This window comes from Rattus norvegicus, chromosome 1 (assembly GCF_021556685.1).
Source record: "Rattus norvegicus strain SHRSP/BbbUtx chromosome 1, alternate assembly SHRSP_T2T, whole genome shotgun sequence".
In the NCBI taxonomy this organism is placed as follows: domain Eukaryota; kingdom Metazoa; phylum Chordata; class Mammalia; order Rodentia; family Muridae; genus Rattus; species Rattus norvegicus.
The window spans coordinates 60,312,896-60,337,492 of NC_141534.1; the positions used below are offsets into that span (position 1 = coordinate 60,312,896).

The following is a 24,597-nucleotide window of genomic DNA, read 5'->3' on the forward strand; positions in this document are numbered from 1 at the left end:
CAATACAAAGACTTAAGGACCATGGGACACAGGAGCAACACCAAGGTCCCAATACCACACCATCAGCTCCCTGGCAGCCCCATGACCATCAAACTGCTTCTCAAGAAGCAATGGTGCCAGCCACTCATGACCAAGGCAGAGACAATGATGATGGTCGACCACCTGAACAGCATCTTATTTCCCCAATAAGAGCTAATTGAAGGACAACAGTTTTATGAAAACACCAGAAAATGGGGGTAAGGTAGAGGAGGATAAAGTCAGGCAAATATTTAAGCAAATTAGAGCAACTGTGAGCTAATGCCATGAGCATGGTATAGTACACAGGGAACTCAAACCATATAAGATTATGTTGGACATAAATGGATAAGTTAAAATCGTAGAATTTCTTTCGCCTTAGAACACAAGTTGAACCAGGGCAATGCTGAACTGGCACTGTGGTGCTTTGTCTTTTGGAACTCCTGAACTGTTGCCCAGCAAACTTTATGATAGTCCACAAAATGACATTTGGACCTTAGTTTTACATGGTACTTAAAAAGTTAAGATCTTTACTCTGTATTCATACTAGATTTGAAAAGACTTGTTGTGGCAATTGTATTCTGCCACCTGTTGGGTGTTAGAAGAGATGGATAACCTGCTTAGCCTCTTAATGATACTCAACATGAAATATAGGATGACAGTCACTGATGTGATGATGTACTGCTGGTTAAAGGACGACCGGAAGGCTTTTTAAATCCCTATGAGGACTGCGCTCCATCACACAAGACCCTGTAATTGTGGACAACATGGAACATACTGAGTCCAGAGCCTAAGATATTACAATGTATAATCAACCCATGGGATCATGTTGCTTACTGTCCTGGCAAGTTCTCCAGGTGCAAGGCTGAACAACAGAGGCTCACACATTGAGTTCAGTTATTCCCTACCCTTGATGATAATGATTCATTCCCTTTGGGCTCAAGAGGAGTGGAAGCTACCCCACCCTAAGCACACTGGTCTCATCATCCTCCAATGGCTTTCTGTTTCCCTGCGGCCATAAACTGGTCCATCATTAGGCATAAGAGCACCTGGTGCTGCCCTTCTCTCTTCAGGCCACCCCAGATGACACCCACACTGGAGAAACATGCATCCATGCCTCCAGTGTCGCCTGAATACACTAAATAATCAGCCTCACTGAGAAGAACAATGGCAATAAGAACACAGAAGCCAATCTACTCTCCTGGTATGCCTCAGTAGGGAGAAAGTCTGTCCTCAGCTAGTGCCAGCCCAGAGGCTTTAGGGACAGACCAAGCAAAAGTGGTGTTCCTGACACAATGAGGTCCATTGTCAATGGAGGTCCTGGGACAGTGGATGTGCTTCAACAGTTGAGGTCCTCAGAATATAGAGTAGAAGCTATGGAGGTCCCCGTGCCATATCAATGGTGCTTCGACAACTGTGGAGGTGCTGCAACATTCGAGTTCCTTCAAATTGGAAGACTTGTGACAGTGGAGTGGCTGAGTTTTTGGAGGTACTGCAAGAGTGGAGGTACTGTGACAGTTGAGGTGCTTCATCAGTTGAGGTCCTGTAACAGTGGAGTTCCTAAGACATTTCAGGTTCTTTGACAGTGGAGTAGCAGCTGGGACAGTGGATATGCTGCTACAGTGGAGGTCTTGAAAAACTTCAATTGATGCACGAGTCAGGATCTTTGACCTAGGAGGTGATGGGACAGTACAGGTGTAGGAGAGCCAGTAGAGGTGTGGCGACAACAGAAATGCTATAATAGTGAAAGCCTTGCAGCACTAGAGGTCCTGTGATAGTGGAAGTGCTTCGACAGTAGACGTACTGTGACAGAGGAGGTCCTGCCAATTCTAGTTTCAGAGGAAATAGATGTCCTGAAAAGTGGAGGTCATTCAATAGTGGGCTTCATGTGATAGATGAGGTGCTACCACAGTGAAAGTCCAACATCAGTGGGTGGACACGCTGTGCCAGTTGAGGTAATGGAACTTGGATTTCCTGAGTTATTGGAGGTCCTGTGACTGTGGGGTCCTGGGAGAGTAGAGGTGCTGAGACACTGCTCTGTGACATTGGATGACCTTGTGACAGTTTAGGTGCAGTGACAATGAAAGTCCAGCAACAGTACACATACTGTGACAGTAGATGTCCTGAAAATTGAGGGTCCTGACAATGCAGCCGCTGTTAGTGAGAAGGTCCTATGACACTGGAGGTCCAGTGATAGTGGAGGTACTGGGACAGAAGCCACACTGGAACAGTGGATGTCCTGCTACAGTGCACATCAAAGTGCTTGTAACTATGATGATTTTTGACCACTCTAACTTCATTTCACTACGCAAGTAATTGAGTCTGAGACAAGATAATACCTTGTCATGGTGCTACTTGAATGCCACTAGTTTTACAGTTAAGTCTGAAGGTCTAGGCTGTGACAGAGGAGGTCCTTTGACAGTGATAGCCCTGCAAAATTGGACATCCTACAACACTGGAGCTCCTGCAACAGTGGAGGTCTTGAGACTCTAGATTTACATTGACATTGCAGGTCCTGCGGCAGTGGAATTTCTCTGCGAGCTGAGGTCCTGCAACATAATAGTTGCTGAGAGAATCAATTTTCTGCAACAGTGAAGGTCCTACAATAGTTCAGGTCCTGAAAAGTTGAGACTCTGTGAGAGTAGAAGTACAGGGAAAGTGTATGTCCTGTGCCAGGAGAGGCCCTGCAATTTGGAGGCCCTGAGAATGTGGAGTTGATTTGACAACAGAGTTTCTACCACACTGGTGTTCCTGTGACAGTGTCCAACAAATTCCTTGTATTAGAGAAGAAATAATGCCAGCCAGCAATGACCATGGAAGTGATGATGATGGTTGATCACCCCAACATCATCACGATTCTTCAAGTAATTTAGACCAAAACAATACATCTAATCATGGAGCTGGTTGAAGGGCAACAGCTTTACAAATACACCCAAAAGTATGGCTACCTAGAGCAAGGCAAGGCCAGCAAAATATTGTGTAAATAATAGCTGTGATGAGCTACTGCTATGGGCACACAATATTTCACAGGCACCTAAAGCCAAAGAATATTGTGTTGTACATCAATGGGAAAGTCAAAATGACCAACTTTGGCCTTAGTATCCCATTCCAATCAGGGTAAATGATGAACCCCCACTGCAGTACTTATACTTTTTGTGTTCCTGAACTCTTCTTTGGCAAATTTTATGACGTTCCAAAGAACTAAATTTGACGCTTAGGTGGAGTTTTATATTTCATGGCAGTCAGAAAGTTTCCATTTGACTCTCTCTTCATTCTAGAGTTGAGAATACAGGTTGTAGCAGGTGTGTGTGGTGCCTCTGGTGTGGTGTCAGAAGGACCTACTTAGCCTCCTAATGACAGTCAACCCTAGATATAGGCCAAAAGTCACTGTGGTCATGATGCAACCCTAGTTCAACTAAGGCTAGACGCAGTTCCCAAATCCCTATGAGCAACTGATCCCCCTCAGGCCAGACCCTGTAAGTATAAGAGCAATGGAATATATAGGATTCCAAGTGCCGGAAACTAAGGACACTTCAACTGAACAAAATTATAACCAGACCATGGCATCCTACTTCCTTCTGCAAAGGCAGGAAGTTCACAGGCAAGACAGCACAAAATAGGCTTGGACAGTCAGCACAGTGGAGGTGTGGGGAAAAAGCAGGTGCTAAGACAGTTGATGTCCTGCTACAGTGGCCTCCAAGTCCTTGTGAGGAAGAAGCACTTATGCCATCCAATAATGACCATGGCAATGATGACAATTGTGGTTAACCACTCCAACATCATCTTCAATAATTGAGACGAAAACAAGTAGATACCTTGTCATGGAGCTGTGTGAGGCTCAATGTCTTCATAAATGTATCTGAAAGTATGGCTACATAGTGAAAGACAAGGCATGGGAAATACTTATGCAGATATTAGCAGCCTGGATCTACTGTCAGGGGCACAGAATAAATACAGGACTTCAAAACAAATAAAATGGTGGATAAGAACAATAAAGTCAAAATCATCGACATTGGCCTTAGTACCCAAGACAAACCAGAGCAAATGCTGAACCTGTACTACAGTGCTAACACTTTTGATGCCCCTGAACTCTTCCTGGGTTATACTTATGATGGTCCAAAGAACCACATATGAATGTTAGTCTTACATTTTATGGTAGCTGAAAAAGTTACCTCTGTTTTAATATAAGAGCTGAAAAGACTGGTTGTGGCAGGTGTGCATCTTGACCACTGTGGGGTTTCAAGAGAGCTAGATGTCCTGCTTAGCATTTAATAACAGTCAAACCCAGAAATATCAGTCACAGACATGATAATGCACCCCTGTTTCAAAGAAGATTGGGAGCGTTTCCCAAATCCCTATGAAGAAATGATACCTCTCAGGCCACACCCTGGAATTTTGGATATAGTGCAACATGTTCCATTCAAAACACAAGACAAAGATTCTTTACATCAAAGAAAGTCTAAGCGGTTCATGGCATCCAACTGCTTACTGGAAGGACAGGCTATGCTGATGCCTGGCTTCATACCCAGGCTCAGACAGTGAGTCTAGTAATGGCTCCATTCCCTACCCTTAATGATTATGCTGCTGTCCCTCTAGGACTGGACTGCAGAGAGTGGAAACCAACCCACCATTGACACATTGGTCTTGTCAACCCCATGGCCTCATTTATGCCTTTGTCCATATTCTAGTCATAGAGCTTTCAGAAGAACCACTGGGACTGGCTTTCTTCTCAGGCCACTACAGATGACCTGGACAAAACATACATGTCAGAGTGTCTTCTTCTTTCATTCAACAAGCAGCCTCAGGCCGAACAGAAGCATCAATGAGAACACAGAAGACAACCTATTATCTCTCTGTGCATGAGGAGAGGGCGAGTCTGTCCCCATCAGTGGCTGGCTAAAAGGATTCAAGGGATGGTCCAAGAAATTAGGAATATCCAAATCAAGCAGTGTTCCTGTGCTCAATCAAGCAAGAAAACTCTCCTGGGACAGGACAGTATCTCTCCTGAGAAATGAGGGCTGGAGACAGCATCCAAAAAATAAGCGGCAGGCAGGCAAGGACAGGTACCTTTGTGCTTTGTTCTATCCAGTTTGCTCTGTGTTGCTTAGCTCTGTCTCTGGTATCCATTTCTGCAAAATCGTTTCTGTCTTAACTTTTTAAGTACTGTATGATTCTTCTGCCAATTCTTCTCCCTCTTCTAGATTTCTCCTCTTCCGAACAAGGACTCAATATGACTGATGTGTACCCCAGACTTCAGAGTTGTCCTGTTACCCCATGCCTTTACCAGGACGGTATCACCACCAAAAGGAAACGGTTCCCACAAGGTGAGGTCTAGAGGCCTATGGATTCATGCAATCTTCTAGGGGCAACTGATCCTTGCACATATGGCAATTAATCACAAGCGGTTTGGAACAAATTCTTATTTTGTCAAAAGTAACATCATTCTCCATTAAACTTCAAAATAAATAACCAGCAAAGCCTTGTAATAAGTGATAGTGGAGTTGATAAAACAGTGCAGCACCCGTGACATTGTAGGTCCTACAACAGTGGAGGCACTGAGAGACATTGTAGTTCGTGCAACAGTGGAGGCACTGAGATAGCGAAGGTCCTTTTACATTCAAGATCATGCAACAGTGGAGGTCCTGAAAGAGTGGGCGTCCTGAGACATTGGAGATGGGATTGGTACAGTGGAGGTCCTGAGACAATGCAGGTGTTGCAAGAATGGATGTCCTGCAACAGTGGAGTTCCTTGCACAGTAAAGGTCCTGCAATAGGGGTTGTCATTAGACAGAGGAGGTCCTGCTACAGTGGAATTCCTGTGATAGCTGAAGTTTTGAGACAATGTCAGACCAGGCACAATGGAGATGCTGTGCCAGGAGAGGTTCTACACAAGTCAAGTTGGTGATAGAGTGGATGTTCTAAGACAGTGGAGATCTGGTGACAGTGGAGGTCCTGCACCATTGGAGGTTCTGGAACAATCGAGGTCCTGAGACAGTGCAGTTCCTCGGACATTGGAGTTTACGCACCATTGTAGGTCATGTGAGAGTGGAGGTGCTGGGACAGTAAAGGTGATGGGACAATGGAGGTCCTGTGACTGTTTTGGTGCTGCGATATTGGAGATCCTTCATCAGTTGAGGTCCTGGCACATTTGAGGTCTTGAAATATTGGATGTCCTGCATTATTGGAGGTCCTCAGTCAGTGGAGATGGGCCTGGGACAGCTGAGATCTGGTAAAAATGGGGGTGTTTCCACTCTACAGGTCATGCAACAGTAAATGTCCTGATACAATGCAGTTGTTCCAACACTGTAGGTTCTGCAATAGTTGGTTTGCTAGAACAGTGAAAGTGGAGATCCTGCATCAACAGAGGTCCTTTGACAGGGAATGCCCTGCAACAGTGAACATCCTTCAACATTGGAGGTCCTGCAACAGTGGATGTCATGAGTCAGTGCCATTGAACTGACGGTGGAGGTCCAACAACAGAGGAAATATTGTGCCAGTAGAGGTCCTGCAAAAGTCTGGGTGCTAAAAGAGTGCATGTTCTAAATTGGAGGTCCTGCAACAGTTAAGGTACTGCAACAGTCTAAGTATAGATACTGTGCATATCCTGTGCTAGTAGAGGTCTTGCACATTGGTGTTGCTCACCGTGAAGTTGATAAGACACTGAAGGTCCTGCCACAGTGGAGGTCCTTATAACAGTTGAGGTCCTGCAACAGTGGAAAAGCAGTGTCAATGGATAACCTGTGCCAGTAGAGTTCCTGCAGCTTGGAGGTCCTGAGAAAGTGGAAGGGCTGAGACAATGGAGGTCTTTTGACAATGCAGGTCCTTATAACCGTGATATAGGAGGTATTGCGACAATAGAGGTCCTTGAAACAGTTGAAGTGCTGTGACAGTGGATGTTCAGGGACAGTAGAATTCCTGTGCCAGTAGAGATCTTGCAATTTGGAGGTACTGAGTCTGTGGAGTTTCCTGACAGCCGAAGTACTACCACAGTGGATGTCCTGTGACAAGGGAGTTCTTAGGGTAGTGCAGGTTCTGGGACAGTGGAAGTACTGCTACAATGGTTATCAAAATGCATGGATAGAAGCAGCAAGGATGCCACCCAGACCAGACCATGGCAAATATAATGAAGATATTAATCCACCCCAAATTCATATTGCTTCACCAAGGAATTGAGTCTGAGACATGTCTATACCTTCTCATGGAGCTCTTTGAAGTTCTACAGCTTTACAAATTCATCTGAAAGTCTGTGATAGTGGAGGCTTTAGACAATGTAAGACCAGCCACAATGGAGATCCTGTTCCAGTAGAAGTTCTGCAAAAGTCTAGTTGGTGATAGAGTGGATGTCCTGAGACAGTGGAAGTCTGGTGACAGTGGAGGTCCTGCACCATTAGGGGTTCTGGATCATTCGAGGTCCTGAGACATGCAGGTGCTCAGACAATGGAGTTCCTGCAACAGTGTAGGTCCTGTGAGAGTGGAGGTGCTAGGAAAGTGAAGGTGATGGACAGTGTAGGTCCAGTGTAGGAATATTGTGTTCCTACAACATTGGAGGTCCTACAACAGTTGAGGCTCTCATACCGTGCAGTTCTTCCAACTTTGGAGGTCATGCAACTGAATAGGTCATGGGAAAATTGAGGTTCTGGGACAGTAAGGGTGTTGGGACAATGGAGGTGCTATGTCACCTGAGGTCCTGGGACATTTGAGGTCCTGCAATATTGGAGGTCCTAAGACATTGTAGATGACCTTGGAATAGTTGAAGTCTGGAATAAAGGGAGGCTCTGCACCAGTAAATGTCCTGAGACACTGGAGATCCTGCAGTTTGCCTGGACAGTGAAGGTCCTACAAAAGTGGAGGTCATGTGACAATGGAGGTCATGAATCGATGCATTGGCACTGACTGTAGAGAGCCAGCAGCAGTGGACTGTCTTTGCCAGTAGAGGTCCTGCAAGATTCTAGCTGTTGTGAAAGTGGATATCCTACAACATTGGAGAGCTGGCATTAGTGAATGCCCTGAGACAATGGAGATCCTGCAGGAGTTGGTTTGCTTGGACAGTGAAGGTGCTACAAAAGTGGAAGTCTTGCGTCAGTGGAGGGGCTTGGCAAAAATCGATGTGCTGCCACACTACTGGTCCAGCAACAGTGAATATCATGAGACAGTGCATTTGCAGTGACAGTGGATCTCCAGCAACTGTGGAATTTTTGTGCCAGTAGAGGTCCTGCAAATTCTAGCTGCTGAGGGGGTCTATGTCCTGCAACCTTGTTGGTCCTGCAACAGTTGAGGTACTGCAACAGTGTAAGTCCAGCTACAGTGGATATCCTGTTATAGTAGAGGTCCTTTAAATTGGCCTTGGTGAGACAGTGGACGTCCTGTGATAGTGGAGGTCCTATGACACTGGAGGGGCTGGAACACTGGAGGTCATGCCAAAATTGCAGTTCTTGTAATGGTTGCGGTGTTGTGACAGTGGAAATCTAGCGACAGTGGACATTCTGTAGGACAGTAGAGGTCCTACAATATAAAAGTCCTTGGACAGTGGAGGTACTGACGCACTGGAGGTCCTGTGAGAACGGAGATTCTTATAACAGCTGTGACACTGGAAGTACAGAAAATGTAAATGTCCTCTGATAGGAGAGCTCCAACAAACTGAAGTTGATGAGAGACAGGAGGTCCTCCAACAGCAGTGGTCCTAAGACAGTAGAGATCCTGTAACAGTGGAGAGATTGAGACCCTGGAGGTCCTTTGACAGTGGACTACTTTGTAACAATACACGTGCTATGACAAGGGGGTTGTACAATAGTAGAGGTCTTTGTTATACTTGAGGTACTCCAACAGTGGAAGTTTAGGCACAGTGACTTCCAGTGCCCGTAAAGGTCTTGCAATTTGGAGGGTCTGAGACAGAGGAGTTGCCTGACCACAGACACCCTACCACAATATTGGTCCTTTGACTGTGGAGGTCTTGGGATAGTTCAGGTGCTGGGACAGTGGAAGTTCTGATACAGGGGTTATCAAAGTGCATGCAAAGAAGAAGCAATGGTGCCAGCCAAACATGACCATGGCAAATATAATGAAGTTTTTCATCCACCCCAACATCATCTTGCTTCTCCAATTGAGTCTGAGACAATTCTAATAACTTATCGTGAAACTGGTTGAAATTTTAGAGCTTTACAAATACATCTGAAAATCTTTCCACCGAGAGGAGGAAGGAGCCAAGGAAATATTTAGGCAAATGTTAGCAGGCTTTATCTATGGCTATGGGCACTGTATAAGTTCACAGTGACCTGAAACCAGATTATATTTTGTTAGAGAAGAACGGAAAAGTCAAAAGCATCGACTTTGGCCTTCAACTCAAGACAAACCTGGGCAAATGCTGAACTGGCAGCATGGTGCTTACCCTATTGGTGCACCTGATCTCTTCCTAGGACAACTTTATGATGGTGCAAAAAAAAAAAAACAACAATATATGGATCTTAGGAGTAGGCTTATATTTCACTCTTGTATTTGACTCTGTTGTCATACAACAGTTCAGAAGACAGGTTGTAGCAGGTGTGTACCCTGCTCACTGTGGGGTGTCAGAAGAGGCAGCTTAGCCTCTTAATAAAAGTCAATCCAAACTATGGGCTGACAGTCTCAGAGGTGATGATGTACCCCTGGTCAATAAAACCAGAAGAGGTTCACAAATCCTTATGAAGAAGTGATCCCTCCCATGCCAGATACTCCAAAAGAGGAAGAAACGTAATATATTGAGGTTTGAGGTAAAATATTATAGATTCATTGCATCAAAAAGGTATAAACAGAACATGGCATCCTATTGCTTAATGTAACAGCAAGTTATACACAGGAATTGCTTCACAACACAGGCTCAGCAGCTTTGTCCAGTTACGGTCCCATTCTCTACCCTTGCTGATTTCCCTCTAGGACTAAATAGGAATAGAAGTGAACACAACATAGACACATTGTTCTCCTCATCTTCCAATGGCCTAGTGTATCTCTATGATCATAAGGCTAGTCAAAGAGGAAGCAAAGAGCCATTGGGCATGCCCTTCTTCTTTTCAGGACACTCCCGACAACACCCATAGTGAACAAAGCATACATACACACCAGAAGTGTCCTGTGTCTTCACTCAACAATCATCCACACTTAGAAGAGCTGTAGCAACGAGAAAACAGAGGACAACCTACTTTCCTGCTGTCTCTCAGCAGAGAGCAGGACATTCCCCTGCTGGGGATTTCCCAGAGGCATTAAAGGATGAACCAATTCCAATGGGGAAATTCACTGATGAAGTTGTGTTGCTGCTTTCCTTCAAGAATGAAACATTACAAGGGGGTGGAGGAAGAGTTTTCTCCCAGAAATGAGGCCAAGGGAGATTGTCCAGAGAACACGCAGATGGCAAAACCCATGTGCCTTTGTACTTTGTCCTTCCCAGTTTGCTCTGTGCTCATTCTTCCTCTGGCTCTGTTTTCCAGTTCCCCATAATTCTTACCTTCTTATATCCTCTAAGTATTTTATGATTCTTCCCCCAACCCAAGCCTTCTCCCTCTTCTGGATTTCTTCTCTTCCCAGCAAGGACTCAATATGACTGCTGTGTAGCACACTATAGAGCGTGGTGCAGCTGAATGAATCCATTCACCTGAAGTTTATCACACTCTAAAAACACCAGCTTCCACAAAGTGAGGTGGAGAGTGGTATGAGCTCATGAAGTCTTCCATAGGTTACTGGTCCTAGCACACACGGCATTTATCACAAGAGCTATAGAACAAATTCTTATGCTGTCAAAAGTAGCATCACATTTCATTCAGCCTCAAATCTAATAACCAGCAATGACTTTGAAAAATTGAAATTACAGTTGCTGCAACAGTGCAGATCCTGTGAAGAGGTAGGTCCTGCGACAGTGGAGGCACTGAAATAGCGCCGGTTCTGTGACAGTGAAGGTCCTTTGAAAGTGGAGGCACTGAGATCGTGGTGGTCAATCTACTTACAGGGGAGCTGCTGCACAATTGAAGGTTCTGCTACAGTGGAGGTCCTGCAAAATTGGAATTGCTGATACAGGGGTATTCCTGTCACTGTAGAGATCCTGTGGCAGTGAAGTTGCAGCATCATGGGAGATCTTGCTTCAGTTGATGTCCTGAAACACTTTAGTTGCTACGGGTGGTGCTACGACAGTGGAATTCCTGGGATAGTGGAGGTTATAGGACAGTGGGTGTCCTGAGACAGTTGTAGTGCTCCTACAGTGGAAGTCCTGCAATAGTAGTGTTGCTTGGACAGTCCAGTTCTTGGACAAAGGAGGTCCTGTGACACTTGAGATGCTGAGACTCTTGAGATCCTGAACAGTAGAAGTGCTGTGATAGTTGAAGTGCTGAGACACTTGTGGTCCTGTAACAGTGGAGTTGACACACAGACAGTGGACTTCCTGAGGTAGTGGTGGTGCTTAAACAGTGGATTTCCTGTGACAGAGGAGGTCCTGCAATAGAGGAAGAACAATATATGCTGGCTGATGACCCAGAGCTTCCAGAAAATAGACCACCAACCAATATATATCAGAGGATGGCATTATTTGAAACCAATGGGATGGAAGGCCCTTGGTCCTGTGGAGATGTGATGCTCGAACATAGGAGGAGGCTGGAGTGGTGGGTTTCGAAACGTTGGGTGAGTTTAGGAGCAGCATCATAGTGGCAAAATGGAGGGAGGAGGGAGAAGATGTAGGAGTGGGCATTTGTGGATTGGCACCTAGAATGTTGGACATCATTTGAGATGTTAAAAACAGTGGAAATGATAAGGTTTACATTGTCTGACCCAAACCTAAGGGATACTACAGAAGGAACACAAAAACCTACAGGTGCTCACCAACAATCAGATAAAATTTGGCCTTTGGCGGTCTACTCCAAAGAAACTCTTCCAAGAACACTGTTTTTTGTTTTTTCAAACAAAGTTTAAAACTCTTAAGTGTACTCTCAAATCTGCCCTAATTTGCATAAATCGGTCAAAACTGTTGGCTTTGTAAATACTTCTATCTTGTCCCAATAGTCACATGCTGGTCATCCCAACCACAAGATACTTGTCAAGGTGGGAGTCAATCAACATGGGATCCTTTTTCCAACTCGGCATGCAGACCCTCAGCTCACCTTCGCACACACACACACACACACAAACACACACACACACACACACAGAGAGAGAGAGAGAGAGAAAGAGAGAGAGAGAGACAGACAGACAGACACACAGACACAGCTTCACAAACACATGCACACACACACACACAGACACACACACACACCCATGAGAGAGTGATAGATCGAAAGTGAGGTAGAGAGAGAGAGAGAGAGAGAGAGAGAGAGAGAGAGAGAGAGAGAAAGAAAGAGAGTTCTTATCATCTACTTTCTAATGCATATTGTGTGCTCTTGGAGTTGAGCACAGAGACTTGCACATGTAAACCAGTCCTGTACACCTAGGAACATTTTCTGATCAGTATTTTCTCTTCTTTATGCAGTTCTTAAATTATCTTTAAGAGAGTGTAGGGCATTGACCTACCATGAAATCTTGGACCTAAAGGTACACTTTAATACAAATCTTACATATCACTTACAGATGATTCTAGTAGGAAGTACATTAAGTTCAGAATCATTCAATCAGAAACCCTTAATGTATATACCCCATTCTAACTGCCTTCACTTAACCTCATGTTTGGACCACTGTTCCTAGCTGGAGATTCCTGTTTATCTCCCAGAATAAAAGGAGGCTCCATGCTCAAGTGGAACAGCAGATTCAAGGTGGGACTGTTGGGTGACATTACCGTGAACACCAGGGACTGCCCCACAGAGGCAGGTAGTGGCCCTTTCTTTCCTCCTGGGGAATCATTAGCTACATTGTCCTGAGCAGAGAAGGATCCTCTCATTCTAGCAGATGTTCTGGATGACACAAGGAATGTGAATAGATTATGGAATCACTTTACCACATTTCTTTCTGAGGCAGAGACCCTTGAGAACCTTGGCTCAAGAGTAACAGTTCCAGATAGCAAGGTGAGGTCAGTGTGGGCCCTGTGTTGACCTATGAATAGTTATTTATGTTAATCACCAAATCTTTAAAACTTACAGCATGTGAGAGAAAAGTCTCCCAGGAGTCTCAGCTAAAAGTAATCAGTGAGTTTTTAAGAACAAGAACAAGTAGGAAATTTAAATTCATGTGATTGGTACAAATTAAGCAAGACACTGTCACTAGATCACCTTTGTGCAAGGGCCCTGACGACATACACAACTTAAGATGTGAAGTGCTCAGCTAGCACGCTTCGTGGCATGAACCCAAGACACAGTTTCTTGTGTCTCATCACCTCTGAAGCATGGTCCACAAACAATGGCAACAAACCTTCTCCTCCTCAGAGTTCAAAGTTACCTTTACTGTTAGTGATAGTTTCACAGTTAACTAACCTCTACTGGATAGACAGGTTTGACTAACCTTCTGTGAGCTTCTCCCAACCATGTACAGATGGTACATTCCTCTGCACATGAGGCCTGTTCCTCTCAGGCCTGCTGTTCTCCTTCCCAGATTAGAAACTGGATACCTTTCAAGCCTACATTTTTAAGTCATCTATCAACTTTGGGTACATGATAAGCACAACATGACATTGGGTGCCAAATAACAATTTCCTACCTGACAATGAATATGATCCAGGGGTACCAAACATGGAAACTGGTCAGGTAAGGTCAGGTAACCCCCATGCCATCTCGATGTGGAGATGAAGATTGACACAACTTCCCAAGCAGACTTTCTCAGTTTTCTCAGCCCACACAGCAGTCCTTTGCTGAGCTTCCTTACTCCCAGTGACTGATGAGAGTACATGAGAAGATGCCTGATTTCTGGAAAGCCCTGGGCCCTATGACCCACAGTAGCAGCAGCTTCTGATCACAGGTGATTTCAGGAACTGAAAATGCCTAATGTGCCTGTTTTGATTTGAATATGCTGAGCCCACAGTGTGGGACTATTTGCAGATGAGCCCTCATTGGATAGGTGTAGCCTTGATTGAGGAAGTGTGTCACTGTAGATGTGACCCTTATGTTTCTTGTCCTAGCTGCATGAAAATCAGTTTTCTAGTAGCGGCCTTCAGATGATGATGTAGAACACCCAGCTCCTCCTGTACCATGTCTGCCTAGATGCTGCCATGCTCCCACCTTGATGATAATGAACCAAACTGCTGAACTTGTAAGCCAAACCCAAAGCAGTGTTCTTCTTATAAGATTTGCATTGGTCATGGTGTCTGTTAATAGCAGGAAAACCCTAAGTAAGTCACTTTCTACCACAGATTACGAGGTTAATTGAGTGATGTCATCACCTGAGGAGACATGGCCTCTTATTAAGGTTCTAATCTCCTAAGTAATTGCAGGCTCTCTTCTGGCCTAGGCATTGGCTAAAATATTAATCTTCCCAGTGTCCTTTTCTCTGTAAACTCTACATTTTGCATTTCTATTTGCCCCATTTGCTCTTTTTCATTGAAGTCCTATACCTCAGTATAACAGAGGCCATACTGGGCTCTCTTCAAATTTTCATCGAAGAAATTTGTTTATTACTTTTTAATTTAGCCTCAGGTAGGTTTTTAGGATGTGGGCTGAAGGAAGCCACATTTTAGTAAAAGCATCATACAAACTATCCCAGACCAGTTACAAATATTGTTGCCTTCTGAATCCCCTTGTCCTGGGCTTCCACATTCTGGATAGGTCTTGGCACTCCTGACTCCCAAGCTCCTGCCAGTATACCCCATTAAACTCTTCTTAGAGCACTGGGCCACTTCTAGTTCAAAGTTCTGAATTCTTGCATATTTTCCAAAACAAGTAACAAGCACAAACTGGCATGGTCAGGTATCACAGAGCAAGAGTCTGCTCTATTACATCCCCTTCTGCATTAGTTACCTTTGTATTTCTGTGACAGAAATGCCATGAGCACAGCAAACTATAAAACATGTAGGCGATTAGTGATCCTATTTCACAGACCACCTGTTACCATAGGTTAAGTTCCATGACTACAGGGCACAGTGGAAGGAGCAGGAAGCAGAGGACTCACATCTGGAATCACAAGTACAAAGCAGAGAGTGCACAGGGAGTGGTGCAGAGCACTAAAACCTCAAAGCCCAGCCCCACTGGCATTCTTTCTCCAGCAAGGGCACACCTCCTAAGTTTTCCCAAACAGAGTCAGCAACTGGGAAAGGAGTACTCAACTGCCCGAGACAGTGGAGGATAGCTCATGCAAAATGTCATGGTGATTCAGGAATTTGAATAAGTAACAGAGAGACCCTTCACCCTGGGTCAATGTGTGTTGCTGCAAAGCTGCTCTCCCTCCTCTTGAACATAAGATGTGGATTAAGTAAAAATGTAAACAAGCATCTCCATGGAAAATCAACAGCCCTGTTAATCTGGTCATACTTATAGGATAAGTCCAGAGGTGCTGGATACTGAAATCACAGAAGAAGCCAACACAAACTCAAACCGTTTAGTCTATAGGAATAAAAATACCACAGAAGCCAAAATGGGTAACGATATGGAGCAAACACTCACTCACTCAGCAGATAAAATTACACCTAGCCCTTACTCACAGACCTACTTCATAAACAGTGTACATTCTTCTGGTACCTACTCAACACACAATCCTAAATGCTGCAATCAAACCTAATGGTTCCTTTTTTGTTGAGTATGACTTAAAAACACTGAAGTACTCTGAAGGAGGTTAATGGAATCTTCTCAGGGCCTGGGGAAGTTGGCTAAGGGAGTACAGATTAACAAAGCAACACAACCCAATTTCCCTACCAGCAAGCAGAAACCGGCCTGATGTCAGTTGCCAATTCCTGAGGGTTTAAGAGAAGCCTACAGACTGGAAGGACTGAGGTAGGTGAGATTAAAGTACAGTTACACTGAATGCTCACTTGAGGAATGGGAAGGGTAGAAACTGGAAAGTGCTCGTGTGTGTGTGTGTGTGTGTGTGTGTGTGTGTGAGTGTGTGTGTGTGTGAGTGTGTGTGTGTGTGTGTGTGTGTGTGTGTTCCATGAATGTGTTTCTGTGAGAGTGTGGTTGGGTTGTTGCTGTTGTGTGCTTAATTTGAGACAGAGTGTTACCACAAACTGAAGCTGTCCTAAAACTCACCCTGTACACAAGTGTGATTTGGACAGTAAAGAGACCTCTCTCCTGAAAGGGGGATTAATGATGTGTAGCACAAGCTATGTGTGAATGTAAATTTCAAAATCTGAAGATTTTATAAATCTCCTTTGGCTTGCTTTAACAATGCTGGTGATTATAGCAATACATGGTACACTGAGGACAGAACAGAATATATAGTGTGAGCTTTTGAGATGGTTCAGAGGTGAAAGGAATAGCTGATGATCTGAGTTTATTTCCAGAGGCACTGTTAATAATCAAACACAAATGTAGTCGACTTTTATCCTGTGGAAAAATCAGTCAGGGCATCCAGTCAGAGATTTAAGTATTTTTGGTGTTGTGATGCTACACAATCATAAGACTGATTCCTGTGGAACAGGCTAGTAGAGAAGACAGTAATCAACAGGACACGAGAAACCTACAGAGCAGGAACTAGAGAGAAAGCTCAGGATTTCAGAGCACTGGCTGCCTTTGCAGAGGACCTTCACTTGTTTTTCAACACTTCCAAGTCAGCTCACAGTCATGTGCAACTCAAGATCTAGAATATCTTACCCTCTTCGTGTTTTGTTGTCACTGCATAATACACACAGTGCACATATACTCATGTACACCCTTGTTGGATGACCATAATGCAACCACAGCAGGGACAGACCTCGCCACCCTCAAGCTTGCCAATTTGAAGGAGGGAGCCTTCTTGTTAAAAGCACTGGAGAACAGCAGGCACAAGGACACCTGACTCACACATTCGACCCGAGGTCTTGAGATGGAAGCCACACATAACTCTGGCCTTCTCACTGAAGAGAGGTCATCCTTGGGTAAGGAACTTTCATCTGATACTGTTTTCCTCTTGGATCCCATTACAGAAAAGCATTTGTGTTTGTCCAAGTCTGCACAGGTTCCCAGCACCCTTCCTAGTCATGTCTGACAAATCCATATGGAAACCACTGTGTAACTGGAGTCCTAGTCTATAGCATCTCTCTACTTCATGCTACCCTCCTTTTATAATGCAGATTTCATAGGAAATCATATTCTTTGTGTACTTACAAATCCCATGTTGTTTACATGTGGCTAATGTTTCGTCCTCAGCATGCTTGCCTGGAGACAGGGCTGGATGCCAGTATTCTGTAGACAAGGCAAGATGCAGGTACTCTGGTAGCCATAGGACACCAGCATCACAGCTGTAGTGCAGTGCATGCATGGCATGCATTCACAAAGAAGACTGTAGCCACAAGGGCAGGTACATCCACAGGGTACTAAGGAGAGGGACCTGATTGCTACTGTTGATGCTGCATTTCCTCTTTGTTCTGACGGTTTTAACTGGAATTGCCCCCACACGCAAAACTCCTAAGATATCTGACAGCCACACACAGATGCACATGCAGGTAAAACACAAATGCATGTGAAATAAAAATAAATAATTTTAACTGGAGAGAGAGAGAGGGAGAGAGAGAGAAAGAGAGAGAGAGAGAGAGAGAGAGAGAGAGAGAGAGAGAGAGAGAGAGAGAGAATGGTGTTTATAAAAGAGAAACTTACCCTCAAAACCTATTTACTGTCCTGAAACTTCTTTCTCATGTGCAGAGGAACATAGACATGAAAGTCTTTCTCTCTACACTTCTCAGTGTGTGCTGGGGTACTCTAGATTACCGGTTATTTGGTGAAATGTTGAGGGGTTTAGAAAGATGAACATCATGTTGCAAGTCAGTGGTCTTTAGTCCCTCCTGAGTTCTGTGATTTCAGCTGAGGATCTCTTGCAATAGGTTATGTATCCTGAGTTATAATCATGACCTGTGGAACTTCATTTGCTAAATGGATAAAAGGGCCCCAGTGTAGTCATCTGTTACTTCCCCAACCCATGAGCATGACCCAGGCCCAGTCACAAGTCAGAATTGGGTCCTCAGAGACGCCACTAGGAATGTATGTAGACAAAAGTAAGAAGTCTGGGGAGGATAAGGAGGAAGAGTGTCAGGTTAAAGCCTGTTTCAAATTCAGAATAGCAGAGTATGTATTTCAGTTAACTGCTTTCATAATTCCCTCATCTGTGAAATCTTAGGACTTGTTAGATTAGATCTTTTAGCCAGAGAGCTAACACCACTGAAGCCAAAACTTTATACAGACAGGCTATCAGGAGTGTCACCCATGTTTACTATCTCTGCTTCCAGAAGAGGTGCAGACAAATATTTCCTCACTCATGGTGAGTACACCACAAAGGAAACCAGTGCATGCTCCTTACACCCCTGAGGACTTCCCATGGTAGGGGTCCCCAACACACTGGGATCTGACAGTGAAAGTGTCTGTGATTTGGCTAGGGCACGAGGGACTACTTATATCACTTTTCCAGGGATGGCACTGCAGAGATCAGACAGTAGTTAAACTTGAAAGCTCATCACATTCAACTTCTCCCTGTGCTCCTAACACACCTGGTCCCCACACCCTAAGAACTGGCAGCCCCTTTAAGCTGCTGCTGTACTTTCACACCCTGCCTCCCTGGACTCTGGACTCTTCCTCCTGATGCTCTGCTCCCAACTGCCTTGCACCCAGCATTTTACTCCTTTATTTTTATTTCTTGTTCCCACCTCCTGCATGTGTTCTGAGTGGGTCAGCTATGGGTAGGATCACGAAATATGTGGCTGTACACACACACACACACACACACACACACACACACACACACGTAACAATTTAAGACAAGGCAGACTGTTTATCTGCAGGGGATCCAATGCCTTCAAGAATTGGGACCCTGTAAAAAGAGCACTACACTTCAAACAAAAATACAAGGAAAATAAACAACTGGAGTGTCAGTGGAGGTTGTGTAAGAAGAGTGTCAGAAGAGCCTGTGAGAAGATGAAGGGTATACTGAACACCCAGCCAAACTGGAAACGTCTGCACCTGAACTGTGCAGCATCCACCCTGCAGTGTGGCGTGCTGTGGGGGTGTCTGAGAAACCATATCTCATCACCTGAGTTTGCAGATATTTAGACCAAGTCTTTGGGTGTTGGAGGTGACTACTATATCTATAGATTAATTAAAATTAATATGGATGAGTTCATCATGCATAAACAGTACAACAAAGTTGTCCAGACCCAACTGTTGGATGTATCATTAATGGATTATTCCTTAAATACTTCTGATCACGAGGATGAAAAATTTAGTATTAATCTCTGTTCCACTAGTGGATGACTCACTAAGTGTGCACCACACTGGCGGGGACCAACCATCAAAGGAAAGCTACCTTTCTTTTAATCTTTTGCAACTGCAGTTGCCTATGCAAAGCAAACACTCACATGTGTCTCATCAGTCAATCAGTCTACAGGACAGAGATTACCTATGCCAATCTCAGGGACAGAACAGCATTTTCTGTTTCCAATTCAACTACCTTTTTTTCTTTAACCTGCAGCCAGGATCCAAAAAATTGCCTCAAAACAGCATTTACCTGCCCACACTGAAACACCATTAATGAACAGAGAACAAGAACTGGTAGAAACAGTCTCAGCAAGGAGAAAGTCCACAGTCAGGTTGTGAAGACTCCTTCACATACTGCAGAGCCAAGACAAGTCAGCCTCAGCAAGGCATGGCCGGCTACCCACACACACCCCATGGCTCTGAGCCCATCAGCACCAGACCTGAGAACTACCAGGGATGCAAGCTTGACACTCGAGACTCTTTTATCTTTCAGTCAGTAAGGTGCCGTGGAAAGTACCTGGGAAGGAGGGTTTACAGAGAAAGTCATAGAAACATTTCAGCCTTAAAAATAAAAATCTGATCCCTTCAAAGCCGTGTGTGTGTGTGTGTGTGTGTGTGTGTGTGTGTGTGTGTGTGTGTAGGTGCTCATAAGACGTAGGTAGTCTTGGAAAATCAAGGAGAGGAAGGATTTATTGAGAAGCTGAGATGGTGGTCAGTGAAGGGTGGATGTTGGAAGGAAGCTAGAGCATGGTGGGATTTTATAAGCCAAAGAAGTGAAATTCGTATTTAATTCCCTTTGACAACTGGTCCAGGTGCAGTGTTCCTAGTGGTGGCTCAGTGCTCCAGCTGTGGATTCAGGGAACTCAGAACATCATACTGAAAATAATCTCACAGACTACAGAGTCAAATTCCTGCTGATGCTCCAGTCCCATCAGAGAAGAAATTAAGTCCCTCCTCCTATGGATCCTCTCATTTTTGTCATTCTCTCCTGCAGGAGATTCAGTCCTTCCTCTGAGGGGGCTACTCATACCTGCAGGTGATTTAGACCCTCTTGAAGGGAATTCTGTCTCCAGATTGGGATGCGGACCCTCCTGTTAGAGAATTAACTCTCTAAATCTTCTCACAGAGTATGTGTGACTACATGGAGACAGCATTATCTGCACTTCTAAACTCTGATTGGTAAAGAGAACCTACGATATGAGTTTGAAAACCTCTGAGTTATATACTGAGTAATGAAAACCTACAAGTTATATACTGTTGATTTCTAAATGTATTCAGTTGATTATGAATTATTCTGCAATATTTTGATGAAATTTACTTACTTCCTAGATTTCAAACAAAAATAGAAGCTATAGTTAAAAGTTTAGTGTGTGTTTGGCCAAATTATTTACAAAATATTTTTGGTTTTTATAAAAGTTGGTGTACGACATAAAAATTTTCCCCTATTTTGTTTTGTTTACTGCTAGGATATAAAAATGCTTTATTTCTGCTGACAGAGCTTATATTCATTGGTCTTGTATAACTCACTGTTCAGTGCTAAACTTTAGCAGATTCCTTAGGGTCTCTGCCATTTATAACAGGATTCCATCTACAAGTCTACTGCCTTGTTCTTCCTTTCTGATGAGATGCCTTTTGTTCAGTTTCCCCCCGTAAATGACAGAGCTATACTGTGAGAACAATGATGGACAGCAGTGCCAGAAAGACCTGGGACACATTTACAAAGTCTGGTCCAATTAGAATGGGGCATGGTGAGATAGTTCTGTTATGTTTGCTCTGACCCTATGAGTCTCTCTTCACTACCTTCACTTGGACAAGTTGTAACCCAATTAATATGGTGAAGGATGAAGTCCCTGACACTTAGTAGGTGACAATGCCTTCCATGTGATCCATTCAAGGAAACCTGAAAGGTGGGCTCAATTGTAATGACATTGCTGTCTTTATGAAAGGGACCCTAAAGTCACAGACACTTGAAGGGTGCAGAGAGAGACCACAGGGCACCAAGAGGAACCAGCTACCTACAAACGGAGGAGAACTGGAGCCAACTCTTGGACCCCAGTCCTCCAAACGGAAGCCAACAGAAACCTCTGCTCAGTTCTGCCTGCAGCCCACAAACACTAGAGTGTGCATTCTTGGTGTGCTCCAGAGCCTGAAATTGGCTGCTCTAACCCCAGCTCTGTCGTGGGGTGGATGGAAGTCTTGTCTATCTTGGGGTGGATGGAAGTCTATCTCTCAAGGTGAGGTAAAGTGGTCCTGAGTTAGGTGCCAAGGTCCAGTCCCAGGGGGAAGCTTCCCGATAGCTAAGCTTGAGCTTGAAGCAGGCAGAGCTGTGCTCTCCTTAAGGAATGTAGCACTAGTTGCCAGAATAGAGGTTTCTTCTTTCAATGTACACTTAGGCAAATTTGCAAAGATCCAAAATGCTGGCTGTGGTTCTCACCAGTTTCCTTGGAGTATGCCCACAGAGTTCCTTGTCTGCTCCTGGGAATCCAAGCCTTGTCCTCAAAGGGGCTGCTCATGCACTCATCTGACTTCTTTGGCCAGGAAGCACACCTGATAAAAACTGAATTTTAAGAGGCAGATAAGATCAGAGAAAGGACTAAAAGAGCTCGAAGGGGCTCGAGACCCCATATGAACAACAATGCCAAGCAACCAGAGCTTCCAGGGACTAAGCCACTTCCCAAAGACTATAAATGGACTGACCCTGGGCTCCAACCTCATAGGTAGAAATGAATAGCCTAGTAAGAGCACCAGTGGAAAGGGAAGCCCTTGGTCCTACCAAGACTAAACCCCCCAGTGAATGTGATTGTTGTGGGGAGGGTGGTAATGGTGGAGGATGGGGAGGGGAACACCCATAGATAAGGGGAGTGGGAGGGCTTGGGGGGATGTTGGCTTGGAAACCAGGAAAGGGAATAACAATCGAAATGTAAATAAGAAATACTCAAGTTAATAAAAAAAGACATAGAGACAGGAGGAACTGCATCCTGACCTTTTGTGTAGGAAGTTTGGCTTGGACTGATCAAGTATCAGAAGGACCATGAATTCCCTATGGCCAAATTAGCTGGGGCTAAGTTTATACCACGAGAGCTCCTTGAAATACCTGATCTGCAGTTTGCGCTCCCTTCTACAAGCAACTACTCAATTGAATATAAGTGACTACATCCAGTTTACTTAGTTGGCTGCTAAGTGTAAATCTACTTTTACCTGTATTTATACATACAGTTCATATCCCCATTAAATGGAAAAGCCCCAGTGGTATTAGTTTTAAAGGTGCTCACATAATAAGTTTTTGCCAAGAAATTTTCAGTAATTTATGTATAAATCTATATGGAGAATGCAGTATAGTACAGTCAAATCACAGGCTTTATAATCCTATATTTAAAGTTTGATATGATTACAAATATTAAAGCAGGACTATTTTAAATAGTCTAATATATTTAATTTAGAATTAATCTGTTTTTCCATGCACCAATCAGCCATAATGTAGGTTAGCTTGTTTCCTAAGTCATGTGTTTTAAGAGGCTTATCAGTCTACCAGCTAAATTTGAAACACCTTTGACAGGATTGTATTATTTAGGTACCAGGAATATTAAGAAGATGAAAAGAATAGGAAAGTTAAAATGATTTAGTAAGCATTAAGATTTATGGATGCATAACAGCTTAAATCTTGATGAGATATGTGTAAGAAAACTAGTAGGGGGAGCATAAGTAAAGGAATGATCCTATCAGTGCCTCTAAACCATAAAATGCATTCCTACAGTTATCTGAACTCCATTGACTACGGAAGTCAAGGTAAAACACACACACACACACACAAACAAAAGAGGCAGATCAGATCATCTTTCTGATTATGTTCACAGCATAGACTTCTTTGTTTATTTGTCTGTTTTTGTTTTTTTTAATTTTTTATTAGATACATTTCTTTACTTACACTTCAAATGTCATTCCCCTTCCCGGTTTCCTGTTCATAAATCTTAGGTGGGGCTGCTGTAAGGTTCAGATTCTCTGCTTGGGAGCCATTACCACATATGATGTTTATATTTTTGTTCACTTTTATCAATCTATTTTTCTGCGGTGTGCTCTAAGAGGGCAACGAGTACGGTTACATAATTATTGGTATTAACAGCTGTACTCCCAAATCCTGCTCAGTATGGAGTCTGCTGATGTTCAGCATAAGGAGGTGCCAAGTCAGGGAACCTTCATTTGTTGATGCAGCAAATGAGAGTCCAGAGAAGCCCCAAGCGGGAGATGGAGGAAGGAGCCATAAGGACAGTTGGGAGAAAACGTGTCAACTTCCCTAAGATTCGGAAAAGAAGCAGTTGGTCTCCATCCCGAGGGAACTCAAGCTAAGACTCACAAAATAGTGCTACTAAGCCAACCCAAATTCTCTTATTTTCCCCACATCCCTGAGAGCAGAAAGGAGTGGTTTCAAACTCCATGGGCTCCCCTCATACTCACTGGAATTGGATGGTGAAACTGCCATAACCTCTGTTCTGAAAAATCCCCTCAGGAACTAATGAAGGGCGTGGCTAAGTCCGAGAGAGGAGTGCCGGGTATCGTTCATTGGCCACTCATGCGCGCGCATGAGTCTATGCCCATACACTGAATTTTTCCAGGCTACCTTTCAATATCCTTCGCATTTACAGTGCTTGTAAAATACAAATCAATTTACTGTGGCATTGAATACCAATCTCACCTAGAGGCATCACTTTCCCAGCCCACTGGCGATCCTCCCCCCTGAGACTTGTAATGGAGGAGGCCCTTCCCCTTCCACTCTACCATCTCAGGAGAGTCTACCACACAGACATGTCTTATAGGGTCCTTCCATCAGGCCCCGCAGGTTCTGTGTTCATTTCTCACACTTTAACATTTATCCACACCTGTGGTCTGCTGATGTCTCCTGATCCCCCATCCTGTTCTGTATGTGACTGCCTGGGATCACAGGGCGAGTAGGGGCAGTACTATCTACATACTGTTTAAAACGTTTAGGCAATCTCAAGACTGGCACTTACCTCCCAGCGCTGTGAGTGAACAGGTTGAAAAAAATTCTTATACAAACAAATCACTTGACATTTTAGGAGATGAAAATTTCTTCTGCCAAGTCAATCAACCACCCTATTCTGCTTAATTGTATAATAAATTCATGAGTATAACTGTTTCTGAAATCACTTTATTACCTGGGAATGGGCAAAGGAAGACTCATGTAGGATTTGGCAGAAAATGAAGTGGTACAGAGACCAGGGGCCACAGTAGGCCTGAGCCACAAATCCCACACAGGACAGGGA

General features: G+C 44.1%; 1 long non-coding RNA gene across 1 annotated transcript; it reads right to left on the bottom strand.

Moving 5' to 3' along the window:
* Nucleotides 1-6,449: 6,449 nt before the first annotated feature.
* Nucleotides 6,450-23,874, bottom strand: LOC148007056 (uncharacterized). Its single transcript, XR_015646147.1, has 3 exons — nt 23,771-23,874; nt 21,753-21,875; nt 6,450-11,466 (listed from the first exon to the last, which is right to left on the bottom strand). It is a non-coding gene; the product is annotated as an uncharacterized LOC148007056 (long non-coding RNA).
* Nucleotides 23,875-24,597: the final 723 nt, after the last annotated feature.